This window comes from Sturnus vulgaris, chromosome 7 (genome assembly GCF_052056855.1).
Source record: "Sturnus vulgaris isolate bStuVul1 chromosome 7, bStuVul1.hap1, whole genome shotgun sequence".
Classification (NCBI taxonomy): Eukaryota; Metazoa; Chordata; class Aves; order Passeriformes; family Sturnidae; genus Sturnus; species Sturnus vulgaris.
Window position 1 is genome coordinate 27,245,477 of NC_142249.1, and position 14,300 is coordinate 27,259,776.

At 39.0% G+C, this 14,300-nt stretch overlaps 1 protein-coding gene across 1 annotated transcript in view; it reads left to right on the forward strand.

The window, feature by feature from the left end:
- The first annotated feature begins 768 nt into the window (after window positions 1-768).
- Window positions 769-14,300, forward strand: part of MAP3K2 (mitogen-activated protein kinase kinase kinase 2) — a 51,571-nt gene continuing 38,039 nt past the window's right edge. The window contains exon 1 of the mRNA XM_014889745.2: window positions 769-827. The gene's annotated coding sequence lies outside the window, so the exon portion shown is untranslated. The remainder of the gene's footprint in view (window positions 828-14,300) is intronic.

Here is a 14,300-nt window from a genome sequence, read left to right on the forward strand (position 1 = left end):
GAGAAATGGGCGACTAAAAATTGTCCTAAAAGCGTGAATAGCCCTGTAAGAGGCAAGTCAAGGCAGCGTGTGCTGCGCTGGGCCGCTGCCGGGGCCTGGCAGAGGCGGAGGATTTGTTTTCATTGCAGTGAGCAATGGCAATGCTCGTACCGCGGTGCGCCTTCCCATCCTGCCCACGCACGGCGCCGATCCCGCAGCCGCGGAACGGAGTTAGGCCGGGCTTCTCTTACGTTCGCCTGTCCGGGACCGGCAGCCGCTCCAGACGGCGCTGAGGCAGCGGCAGGAGCCACACAGCCCCAGCGCCCTCGGCCCGAAGGTGCCGCGAAAGGTCCCGGTCGGGACTCGAACCCCGGGCGCCGGCCCGGCGCGCACGCGCCCCCGCTGCCCCCGAGCGCGAGCCGCCTCCTCGCCGTGACGCCGCCGCGCGGTGACGCCTCGCGCTCCCTCCTCGTCACGGGGCCCGGCGCGCGCGGGGCGGAGCTCGCGGGCGGCAGCAGCGGCAGCCGCGGCGCTTCACGCCCGACGGGACCCCCGGCCCGGCCCGGCCCCGCCGCGGCCGCAGCGCCCCGAGGCACCTGCCCGCTCCCCTCCGCCTGCCGAGTCGCGTCGTTCGTTCTGCGCCGGTCTCGGCGCCGCCTGTCACCGTCCCCGCCGTGCCCCGGCGCGGGCAGGCCCCGGGCCCCTTCCCCCCCTCCCCCGGGGGGGTGGGCTCCGCTCCGGAATCCTGGCCGCTCCCTCCGCGCCGCCCGCCCAGCCGGGGCTGCGCCCGCCGCCGCCGGGAAGCGCGGGGGGTCCCCGGCGGCCGCCCGGCCTCCGCCGTGACATAGGTCGGTGCGCGGGGAGAGGGCGGGCGGGGGGACCCCGGGGAGGGTTTGCCCGGGCACCTCGGCGGGCCCTGGGGCAGCCCCGGCGTCCCGGAGGTGGCTGGGCCGGGGGCAGCAGGAGCCCGGCCCGGTGCAGGTGGAGCTGCGCGGCGGTGTAGTTGTTTGCGGTGCCGGGAGACACGCGCTAATGTTGCTTACTTACATTACCGCTGCAGTATCTTAAGTGTTTTACGTGCCTGACGAGTATTTCTATGTCATCCTAAACCTTCTTGTGATTGCTTGCTGATGCTGTGGTTTCTCGTCTTTGAATTGCTCTGCAGTGGTAGTGCCGTGAATTGGGTATGTAGGTCAGATTCTGCGAGATGTTTTTGTCAGGGGAAAAAGTGAATGTTGGATTATTTATTCCTGTGTTGCTTTTGAAGTGCATTGCAGCACCCACGAGGCTGGGGGGGGCTTTTTACCTTTTTTTTTTTTTTCCCTATTGGTTTCTCTTGCTTCATAAATCTGCTTTCAGTTTTTGACTGTGGTATTACTGAAGATCAAAGCGCTAAATTAGATGAGCGCTTCTAAGCTGTATTGTATCGTTCAGTATCTTCTAAGAGGGTGGTAAAATTAATAGAAGCCTGCCTTGAAATAAGGGGAATTTCTAGTCCGGGCAGAAAATGTCTCTCAACTACAACATTTCTTTTCTTTAAACAATGCAGCACGTTGCAGAGCGTTGGAGGCCTTCGGAATTGTATTGCTGTGTATATGGCAGAGACGTATTAGCAGAGGCAATGGCTACAGGCTTGACTTGCACAACATATTAGGCTCTCTCATGGCAAAGCACTAACGAAATACCCTAGAAAGTGTTCTTTCCTGTGGAATTCTCTGTGGATATTTTTTAGGGAAGGGTCATTGATGAGCTAGTGTTGATGCCACACTGAAAAACCTTAGAATAATTCCTTTTAGTTGGTATTTTTTCATGCTTTCACCTATATCTTTCTTTACAGTGACTTTGTAATTTCCTCAGAAATCTATTTAAAAATCAGAACATGCTATAACTCCTGTTTCCTTTACATTATATGTTCGATCATGACTGCCACCGATATGTATTGAACCCAGATTTGATTCAGGTAGCAAAGCTGTATTTAATTAATTTGATTTTTTCCCCCAAGGTTTTAGTGTATGTTGATAAAGCAGAATAGGAAGGTAACATTTGTCAGATTAACTCATTGCTTGAGAAGAAAAATCTGTGTAGAGTTTGCTTTGATGAACTCTGTGTTGGTGTTTGAACAGGTGGTTTACCTGGCACTAATAGAAGACTAAGGTGAAGAAAACAGAAGTTTTTGCATTACTTGCCTTGGCTTGCTGAGATTTCTGAACTGTCACACGAACTTCTTTTTTTTTCAAGATAGCTTGATAATCTTAGGAGTTTTATAGTACATTTATTAGGTAAAGAGCTATGGCAGAATTTATTAATATGGTGAAATGAGCATTGTGTTATTGTTTAATATCAGTAGGCAAGCTTTTTTTGCTTTGTCTTTGCTTTACATTGATAAAACTAATTTATTGTAAAAATGAATAACCTTTCAATTTTTATCATAAATGTGTCAGTTGTTCTTTGCTATGAATGTTGGGAAAGCTAGTCAGTGCACAGGCTTGTGAAATTTAAAGCCTAGTGATGTTAAATGCAGGAGAGATTGTTTTATTATAAAGTTTTCTCTGGAGAAAGCGAGCATGTTGGTCAAGCTGTAACTTTAGTCCACAGTTGCAGTTTTTACTTCACATTTTTTCCTGATCGTTTTCTAGAAGTTGTTCATATTTAGGTAGAAATCAGAATTACTGTTTCTTAAAACCTTGTCATTAATAATAAGTGTTTGTGGAGAATTATGGAGAAAAAAAGCTTTGAAATCTTGGCAATCTAAAGTTCTGTCGTTTCTTCTTTTATGTTAACTATGGAATGACTTTTTACCTCAGCAAACGAAGTCAAAAGTAATGAATAGTCTGTTTTTGTGAGAAGTTGTTCAGTGGCTCTCTAACTGGGCATCCTCTAAACTTAAAAGTAATGTTTTCTTATAAAACGCAACCTGAGTGTGATAATAGATTGATTCTCTTCATTTGTTCCCTCTCTTCCACAACACACAGCCAATGGTGCTGTGATCTATGGAGAGGTACCCATTTAGTTTGGAATAATGAACATATTATCTAGTAATATCTTCTTAGATGTTTCGTACTACTAACATCATCCTCTGTTTAGACTTTCTGGAGAAGAATAAATGAATGATGAAAATTTGACTGATTGGTGTCGTTAAGTACATCTTAAGTATATTTGTAGAAAATGTCATGTGTTTTCATGTCCATGGCAAGCTAACGTAAATATGTATATTTCCTAGTGACTCTATGTTTATCTAATTAGGCAGACTATTAAATTTGCTGTCCTGAGATTTTATTTCTAAATGTAAGCTTTTAAAATTCTGAAGTAGAACTGATACAGTGTTAAACAAAAATGAACAAATGAAACAACAACAACAAAAAACTGTGAGTTCTATTAAACACACTGATTTTTCTGTGAGAAGAAAGAAAAATCTCTTTAGGAAGAAATACTTCTTTTGCTATTTTAATATTTTGGTATTTTGTTGTGCTATGGTCAAAATAGATCATGTATGCTATAATTGCACACAGCTTGCAGAATAACATTGGAAACATGGGAACATGTTCAGAATTCAGTGTGTTATTTGTGATTCACTTCTTATTTCTGTATATTTGCATGACATCTTGATTTAATAATATGACAAATGAAGTTTATGACTATGTAAACCAATTTTCTTAGACTAACCTTGCTTATTTGCAGGGTTTACTGGGATGTTTTAATATATTAATCTTAAATGTAATCTTTTGGAAGCAGCAGGAAGATTGGTGACAATGAGAAAAGGAAAGATTGAGTTCTGTATTGTGATACTGCAGGGATTTCCCATGGAAGTGGGAACCGCTGCTCTAGAAATACTTGACCCACAAATACACATCTGGCATAGTTTAGGGCCCAGCTTGATGAGGTTATTTAAGTTGGACTTAGTTGAGCAAGGCCAAAGCAGAAGTATCTGCATTGTCCTTTAAAAACTGGCAGTTGGGAATTGGTAATGCAGGAAGGCCTGTGGAGACATGTCTTTGTGAAGTCTTAATTATGTGTACTTCTGTATCTCAAATTATTGCATATTTTTAAAGATATACCAGCAAACTTTAAGTTAGTTTTTCATGTGAGAGGAAAATAGTTTTCTTTAGGCTAAAGTATTTTTTCTTTGCTGTAACTTTGTTTTCAGCCTTTTTTTTCTTTGAATCCTTCACAATATGTTTCTCACTTGCTACTCTTTCTGTATTTCCAATCATCATATGTCCATTTTTGTGTATTGTCTGCAGCAGTAAAAGATGCTGTTTTTTTTGTTTTCCTGAAAGGATTTGTGCCAAGTACACAAACAATCTGACAACAATGTAATAAAATTCATATGTTTCAGGTGTTTGTATTTGAAAGACTGTACTTTTGAGGATCAGGTTTCATTAGTGATAACACCAATGAAAATTTCTCATTTGGATGAAGGAAAAAATGACAGATGCGTAAGAAGGGAAGGGATTTCATGAGGTCAGCCCTCACCAGAGGTATAAGGAAATATGCTGAAATCATGTGTGACAGACACTTGTCTGATCTTAAAAAACTCAGAAGAGGGGAATACCACACCTCTTCACTGGCCTATTTATAACTGGTACATGACTATTATTGTTGTTATGAGGCTTTTCTTAACATTTAACTTTGTCTTGGTGCTAGTTAATTCTCATCCAACTCATTACTCATGCAGGATAATGGTTTCTGTGCTCTTTTCACCAAGTGTTTGCATACATGAAGTCTCTTCCTCTGTCTTCTTTTATTTTAAGACTTCTCTTTACTAAACTGTGCAAACAGGATTTCAGTTGTTCAGTCTCACAGTGCACTGATTTGTCTGTATCTTTTTCAGAGTTCTACAGACAGTTTTTGGGCAACCGAGTAATTAAGTTACTCTGCAAGTAGCAGAAGTAACATGACAGCCTTATTAAAATGTCATTCTAGGGTGTGTGCATGCAGGTATGGCTGGGTTTTGTTTTGTTGTTGGGCCTTTTTTCTTTTCTTGCCAGCAGCATCAGGTTCCTGGCTCCTGCATTTGCTAACACAGGAGCTCATACTAGTGTTCTTGTATCAGCCATCTCTTTCTTCATGTATATGAATTGGAGTTATCTTTCCAAGGAATATAACCTTATACTGTATTGAATTAAATCTTTATTTTGGTTTTCTTCTATTAAGCCCTTTTAGACTTAGCAGAGTATGCACTTGCTGCTCTTCCACATCTCTTTCCCAGCACGTGCAATCCCTGTGGCTTTTGAACATAAGCCTGCTTTACAACAGGAAATTTGATTGAGGACAAGTTCTCCTAGGGTTAGATGTAGCTTCTGTTGGCAGAAGGGTGTCCTTACTGGTCTGTATTATACATGTGCTGTTTTTTGAAGTAAATTGTATTGCTGAGGTAATGTCTGTCAGTGTAACTGTACCTGAACAAGCCTTTTGCCATTTTGAGATGTCAAATGGTCCAGTGACGTAGCAGAAGAAATTTTAATCTTATAGCCATGCTTTATTGGAAGAACTGCAGAGTCAGCTATGGAACAGATGTGTTCAGCATGTTCCCTGGTTTTACTCCATTTTATCAGACTTATGTAAATTCTTTTATCCATAATTTTTGAGACTAGATCACAGATGGGACAAATTTTGCAATTCTTTCAGCAGTGTGTTCTTCACAAAAATTTAAACAGACATCAATAATTACTAATGAAGACTTTTTTTAGTTTCTTGCAGGAATAAGTATTCAAGCAGTCAGTGTTGATTACATCTCACCTGTCCTTAAAATTATTTAAAAATAATTTAGACAAGAGATCTGTAAATGCTAGTAGTTTAAATGCCATGTTACCGGAAGTAACTATAGTCCTATCTTTGAACAAACTTTTGAAAACTGGAGAAGTCTGGATCAAGCTGTTTGAATTTATAATGATAATAAAAAAGAGAGAGCTAAAATACTTGCACAAATAGAAATTAAACTTCTAAAGAAAATCTAAGAAAGTACGCCATTCTAATGAAGTGCATGAGATTTGTCACCCTAAATATTTTATTAATGCAGTGACTGAAAACTAGTCAAATTCAACTTGTATTTAACTGTTGGTTTGTCACACTATGCGTGTTTTCAGCAGTGCCACAATTTTTGTAACTCCAACATAAGACTTTGTTTTAAAAATAAAAATCAATTTGAGTAGCAAACCCCCATTGAATTATGTGGATTTTTCCCATAATGGCTTGATGATAACTGTCTTGGTGTAAAGTTGAGTTTAGAAAAGCATTTTTTGCACTGCTGGTAGCAGTGAGCCCAGTAACTTCAGGCAAGGATGAGGCGGATAATGTAATGACTTCTTAATGACTGACTTAATAAATGCCTTGATGCAGCAAGTTCCTTCATGGAATATCTGTTATGTTTCTGTGTCTGTAATACTGACACTGTCATGAATACTGAGAACTTTCAAAAGAAAATGTATTTGTTATTGGTGAACTGTCTGGCAAGTTCTAGGTAAAATCTTAATCTGTGATAGAATCAAACGAAAGATAATCCATGATGGCCATGAATGAATGCTTATGGAAGAGTGAGAAGAGTGTAAGATTGAATATTCTTTCAATCTATACTTATTTTTAGTAAGGTTGATTCTAAATCTGGCATCTAAATATCCTTTAGTAAGAAATTCTATAGGTATGTTAGTGGTTCTAGTAAAAATTACTCTTTTTTTTTTAACTTTTTAGACATTTGTAATGAATTCCTTTGGTGTCACCTTTCTTTCGGAGGAGAGTGGACATTCTCTGTGTATTATAACAATACATTTTCCTGTTCCTTGTACAATTTTGTAGCCCTTTATCACTTTCTCCCAAATGTTATTGAAACCAGAGTCCTAACTTGCCTGTTTCTTTTCCCATGTAGAACTCATTCTGTGACTTTGATTGACCGCCACCTGTACTCTAGTCAGTCCTCATTCTCCCGAATAATAGCGGTTTCAGAAAGCTCCTGTTTCTTGGATAATTTACGATATAGTGAACAACACACATTGTTGTGGAGGCCCACTGGTATCCTCCTCACTTGTGAAAACAGCTATGTGTGTCCTATGTGTTCTATATTTTAACCAATTTATTCATGCAAGGGTAGATCTTCATTTTTATCCTGTGACTGCAAGAAGGTCTTTGGTGAGACTTCTCCAGCACCGTAAATCCAAGTAGACCAAGATACTGAGTGAGATCAGTTTTTTGTACACACACACAGAGTGCACCAGGATTTGAAAGTGAGGATCTCTTTTTGGAGAGCCATATCTGCTCTTCCCTGCTCCATCACAATTATGGATATGTTAATTATTTGTAGTTTATTTGTTATATGTCACACTTAATATTGTGTAATTTCCTGAAAGCCCTGCGTTATGTATATCATCTTCTTTAAAAGATCCAGATGTGTGCAGTGCCTGAGAGAGTTGATTCCAGCACAAGTTTTTGCTCCTTTTTTTGTGTTGGCATTAATACCGTAGAGATGTGAGACAAGTTAGATAAGCTGATTATTAATTAAAATGTAAAATCTTCAGCTGGATCATCTGTTTGCTCCAGATCTCCTGCTTGTCATCAAGGTTCAGCTGGACAGCAGCAGTTACTGTAGACAGGCAGGACTACTCTCTTGACATAAATGCAACCTTAGCAGTGGAGCAGTTGTCTTAAAGTTGGTGGTTAGAAGTGGGCACAGACATAGTAATTCTTTCTCTGGAACTTTGGAGTCTGTAGTTAGTTTTTCATTAGCTGTATTTATGAGGGTTCTTACATTTTTATCACTTCAGGGAAAAGTATAGTAATGAAGTATCATAGATGTCCTCATAATTTGGTACCCACTGCTAAGGGCTGTGCTAGTGCAGGTGCAAGAAGGAAACCTTATGACGATATGTTGTCTTTGTGTCTCTGCATTTAAATTTGGAGTGTTTTGAAAAACTTAGGTTTCTATTTTTACATTTTGGTTTCAATGTTATTATGAGGGTTTGGGTTGAATTATGATTTTTTTTTTTTTTTGAGTCACAGGAAATTAAAGATTATTACCAAAGTGTAAGTGACAAAGAGTTTATGCACTTGATAACTTAGCCATGTCTTAGTATTTAGCCTCTGTGAGTCATCCAGTTTAAAACACAGTGCCTACTGCATGTGGGTAAAAACTTACAAATTTGTCCATTTACACCTGCACAGTGAGACTTGCTTGCTACAAAAATGCTGCAAAATCATGTAAAAGAATATTTGGATTTTGCATACTATGTGTTACCTGTGCATGTACACACGGTCTTCTCAGTTTCCATTAGTGTATATTAATTACACTCTTACCTGTCTTCTTCCTGGTATTATTGAGCTCTCTGCAGAGTTCCAAGTGTGAGAGGTACGAGTCTCTCCATACCTGGGGCTCCCTGATTCAGTTCATTGCTATTTGTTGTTGCATGTTTTATTCTTGAATTGGAGATGGATTCAGGGGTGTTTTTTCTATGCTGTGTTGGAAATCTGTATGGCTCATGAATGTCTTATGTACTTAAATATTCCATGTTAGCGTATTATGAGATTTTTTTTTAATATTTGTTTTGGGGATAGAAAAAATGAAGGAATTGTCTGAATGCACAAAGCTAATTTGAATTATGATGAGAAGAGCACGTGGGAAACTTAATGAGGAAGAAATGAGTGTGAGCCAGGAAATATATTTTAGGCAGAAGCTCCAGGTGCTGGTGCATCATTAGGAAAACATTATAGCAAGGCAGCAGAAGATGAGAAAAATCATAGTTGTATTACGGTACTCTGGATTTCCTCAATGTATCACTTCCTTGAGCAGGAAGAATTGTGATTTTAGGAACAACTGTGCTTTGAGGAATGACTAAGATAATATATAACAAGGACTGTTCACTGAGGACAATTTCTCCTTTATGTCTTGAAAAATTTGGAAGATGGAGACTAATTGAGACTGAGCTGTCTTCATGGTGAAAATACAAAAATGTCCTTGGAGACTTTGATTCTCTTCTTACTGGCATCACAGCAAAATGCCAGGTGGATCATATTAATCATATGTATCCTTATTTTTTTGGTACTTGATTTAAAATGGTTATGTGATTTGCAGCCAAAACCTCACAACTGCTGCAAATTCAAAATAGTTGAGTTTTGCTCTGAATGGAAGATTTCGTCAAATATGACTGTTATACTGAAGAAAAACAAAGCTTTGCAGTTTCAGTACCTGAAGATAGATATTAAAACTAGGTGTACAAGTGGAGAGTGGGTTTATTCCTTGGGCATATTTCTCAAAATGCTTGTATTTCAGCTCATCACAGTCACAAAACCAAAAGGTTAAGTGGAAAGGGTAGAACTAGTCACTGGAGTTTAAGGAGGTGCTTTCTTCTGTATGTCCTCAAAAGCAGTATGTGACTGATGATTTGTATGTAATCACTCTTGTACATTAATTGAAATGCTCCAGTTGTTTGCAATACTCAGTAACTGCTGGAAGACTGCATTTTTTCAAATGTCCTTTATTTTTGCTCTTAGAATATTGTTGATAGAAGTCGTTTGTGTTAGGTTTACTCTTTCAGTGAGTGGTTACTCTTAAAATCCATTTATTTGTTGCTGGCTGTAGCATGGTCTTCCATTCTTAGAGTACTGAAGTTTGCAGGAATCATCAGTACTGGTAGGATTAAGTTTGTACAGTGTACAATTAGTTCTTTGTCTGAACTGGTGATCTTGAATACTGTCACAAGAATGGAGAGCTAAACTGTATTCTTTTAGGGTTTATGCTGTGAACTGTCTGTTGGACAAAACTGTCTCCAAACAGTTATCTTCCTGTAGGACCTTGGATAGAGCACAAGCAGTTACATTTGTAGTGTGGAATGGTTTTCATTTTAACACCTTTAGCCCTTCTTCAGAAGTATTTTGACTTGTTAGTCTTAAATTTGGAGTAAAACTAACATTGGTGCCACTCATGACAGCTCCGGCACAAGGGCTCCTAATGGTAGCAACAAGTGCTGAGCCAAGAACACCACTTGAGATTTTTGGAAGGAGACACAGAAGCACCTAGATCTCATTATGTGGCATTCATTGTAGTGCATGTTTCATGGATTTCTAGAGTCTAAAAATTCCATACACCTATTTTGAGACACCTTCTAAGCAGCTACTCAGTTCATGTAAGATAATAAATTAGGATAAAGTTACAAACATCACAAAAGTGTTCTACTGTGTGTGTTTGTTGACACTCCAGTGTTATCTTAATATATTGAGTTAGCCTGGAACATTTTTCTGATGTGAATAGCACTAAGCAATTTGTTTAGCATGTAGCCCAGTTAATGGTAAGGAATGTTCATGTTGTGATGCTCTGAGACTTTCCACCATGATGGTGGTGATGAATTTCCAAGATGCCAGAGTGTTCTGGAGGCAGTGATGCAATTATGAGTAGCCTAGTGAACTGTGTCTGTTACTTTTTGAGAAATTTTTGTGAGAAAATCTAGTCCTGGCTAAGAGAGAAGGACAAACAGTCAATTTGCAGCCTTGTATATTCTGTTGCAAAATTGGCAGCACTAATATATTTTGCAAGGTGTTGCTGTGGTGCCTGTCTGCAAGTTTCAGCTGCTGTGACCCTTCCTCAATTTAAAATTTTTAAGTTTAAAAATCATAAACAGATCTTAAGAAAGCATCATGACTTTCAAGAAAGATTTGCTTGATGGATCAGCAAAGTAATTTTTCAGTTAGGTTGAGGAGTGAGTTGTCAAGTGCTTTGGCTGCTGCCTAGGCAATGACAAATACAGGAAATAGAGAAGTTCTTTAAAACTTGAATTAGGTGAGGAAAGAGATCTTCTTGAGGAAAGCAGATATTTTTCTGTTTGAGGCCAATTACAATCTTATCTTTTTGGTGTACTTGAAATGGAGTGGGCCTATGAAGGGTTATCTAATAAAGGCTCTCAATACTGCTTAGAAAGAAGAGGTTCATTCAAAGCAGGAAACTTGCATTTAAGTGTCTTGAAACTCGCTAAATATGCTTATCACTCCTTGTCAACTGTAAAGGAAGTGTAGAGAGATTAGCTTTCGTAGACTATGGTTACTCTTCGTGAATATTGCTGTAAGTGTTAAGATATTTATCTCAAAAGCCTAATTTTGCTATAAACTCATCTTGAACTGCTTTGTGTTTTTATGAGAACAGTCTTTAAAAACTCTATCCTTACATTCTCAAACCTCCCAGCACATTGTACGTTTTTCAAGTCAAGATCATAGTTCATCAAGCTGATAAATGTTACTTGACTGTCAAATTAGGATTTATAGAACAGCAGGAACTAAAGATTTAATCTGAATGAAATTTTGCTTTTGTCACTGGGCATATTGGATCCTTCAGTTAATTCTGAAATCTGGTTCCCAAGGTAACTTGAGTGAGAGCTGCACTTAAGGTGCTAGATCTGACAGCACTGATTTTTGAGGTTTTATTCTTCCTGGAACTGGGTGGGCACCATCCATAGATACTGTTTTCTATGCAAGTCTGGTCTGTTTTATTGGTTTGGGGATTTTTGTTACTTTTTTGTTTGTGTATTAAATTGCACTCTGGAAGGAATGCACCTAGTAACCATTCTTTTCATAAAATAAACAAATACCAAATCATGTCTGTAGCTGTATAGATGATGTAAGTCTGCTGCTCCTGTGGGCTCAGTGAGACATAAATTCACTTTTTTTTTGCTTGCCCGGAAGATTTTAAGTTGTCAGTGTAAGAAATCTCAAGTCTGCCCATTGTAGAGATAGCTGATGCCTGTGTACCAGCCACAAAGATTCTGATGCTTCAGCCATCCCACAATTGCTGTCTGCAGTCTGCACGGAGCACTGTGCCTGTAGGTTGTGTACAGAAGCAAGATGGCTTCTGCATACACTGCATTTTTATACACGCAAGGATTTCACTATGCGTCTTTAATGTGTATTGCACCTGTGTTAGATAATTACACATTGTGAGAAGATAATTCTTCTCAATTCTTTCTTGCTTGTCCAATCTTGTGGCTGCAACTTTTTTTCCAATTTCCTAAATGATTGTCTTTATGTCAAAATGCATTCAGTGAAAAAACATGACTGAGTAAATGTAATAAACCACAATATTTAGACTTGCATGAAATATAGCTTCTAATTGTGGGTGGTGCCCTCCTGGTTGCAGGGAGTATAGAAGTTCAAAAAGCAGTCCTGTCAGTTTTAGTACCATAAATGCAGTTAATCTCATTTTTAAAGTGTTTAGTGTTGTTTTGAATTAATAATAAATGGAGAGTAATCACAATAAATTATTATATGCATTTAAAACACTTAATGGTATTTAAATACATTTTGCTGGACTGCATGTTTTCAGACCTGATTCAGGTAATTTCCTTAAGCCATAACTTGTCTATCTCATTGTGCGTGCCTGATCGTTGTTGGTCTCCAGGGGCCTGCAGTAGGAATCATGTTCATTGGTGTTTTCTGCTAAGTAGGAATATGGATTTCTTTTATTTTAGTCCATCAGCTGGGTTTCATGTTAGTTAATTGAGGTTTTAATGCAAATAGCTAGAATATCATATAATATTTAGCCAAATATGTTGAAAAAGCCTAAGTACAGTGATTGCTGCAGTTAGTTAAGATGTATTTTTCTTGGCAGTAATAATAAACCTTGAAATTGGGCATTTGCTGTGTTTTGCATTTATTATTATGGTAGAAACCAAGCTAAGTATTGCAGTATTTTATTATTGATTGCTATAATAAGAATAGTTGGAAATTTTTGGACGCTTTGCTTTATCATACTCAGTTATTTATACGATATTTACAATCCTCTAGAATCTTCTGTTTTCCAGGTGTTTGCAAAAATCATCCAAAAAACAAAACCACTGCTTTTGTGCGGTGTCTTAGACTCAAAAATCCCTGGATCATGAATTTTAAATGTTTGAGTTGAAGCATATTACATACTGCATTTTATCTCTTCGTTCTTGTTGGTAATGAAATTTCTATTCCAGTAACACTATGTGGTGGTTTGGACACAGCCTCTTGATTTCTTTGTCAAAACTGGAACAAAAAATGGATGCTGGCTATTTATTTATCTTTTTTATCACCACTTGCTATTTCACTATGTAAATGCAGTAAACACATCTGAGGGTTTTTTTACTCCTTAATATATTTTTATTAATAATTTTTAAGTGTTAATTTTGAGTGAGTTGATTGCTATTATTTTATGAAGCCTGTCATGCTTATAGCTATTGCTGGCTCATGGTACCTATTTAAGTTGGTCTCTGTACAAGAGGTTAAAATAGCTTAGGGTGTTGACTGGTTTAATTAAAAGAGAGTGAGAAAAGTCAGGGCAAAGTTTGGATGTGTATCAACTAAGCTACATAAAATCAGAACAAGACTTGAAATACTTTTAAAAATAAATCCAAGTACTTTTGGAGGAAATACGCCAGAAATGTTCTTTTTTTTTTTTTTAAATGTATTTGGTGTGTTTGTTTCTCCTGTCAAACAGTCATTCTAGTGGTAGAAAGGTTTAGCTCAGTTGTTTGGGATAGAATTGTTGAATGATGGTAAAGATGGAAAACCATGTAGTGAGTCCTGTGTGTAGCAAGGTGAGAATTGGCCTCTTCTCCCAGGCAAGTAGCGGTAGGACAAGAGGAAACGGCCTCAGACTGTTCCCCAGGGAGGTTCAGGTTGGACATCAAAAATAATTTTTTCACCAAAAGGGTTGTCAAGTGCTCGAGCGGGCTGCTCAGGGAAGTGAGAGAGTCACCATCCCTGCAAGTGTCCAAGAAATGGCTGGATGTGGCACTTAGTTCTCTGATTTAGTTGATGTGATGGTGTTTATGCTCTTGGTAGATTTGCTGGATTTTGGATGTGGTGGATTTGATGCTCCTGGAGGTCTTTTTCAACCTATTAATGATTCTGTGATTCTATAAGGTAAAAATAGAGGGGAATACTGTTCCTGTCTCATGCTACTCAAGCCCAGGAAAGGACTCAATCATTCCTGAATTACTTCCCTGGCTGTGAGAGATGCTGCTCTAGACTGTCTTCCTTGCTCTGAGGTGTCAGCTGGCATGGCTTGGTTGGTTCTGCTGTTTTGCCAGTCTCTCCTAGCAGTTAACCTCACAATTGGGATAAATTAAGGGGGAAAGAACATGCTTCAGAATAGAAGAGGGTACATGAGACAGAAGGAACTGAGGGGAATATTATTGCTCTGTGGCTCATGCCCTTAGCGATGTGCTGTTGACAGACAGGATTCCTCCTTGGTGGCTTTCAGATCTAAAGATTCCTCAAGGTGTGCAAAAAGGCTGGAATCAAACATTTCAACAGATGTTTCCTAAGAAGCATTTATCCATTCATTCCCTTGCAGTATATTTTAAAAGATCCCATAGTACTGTGAC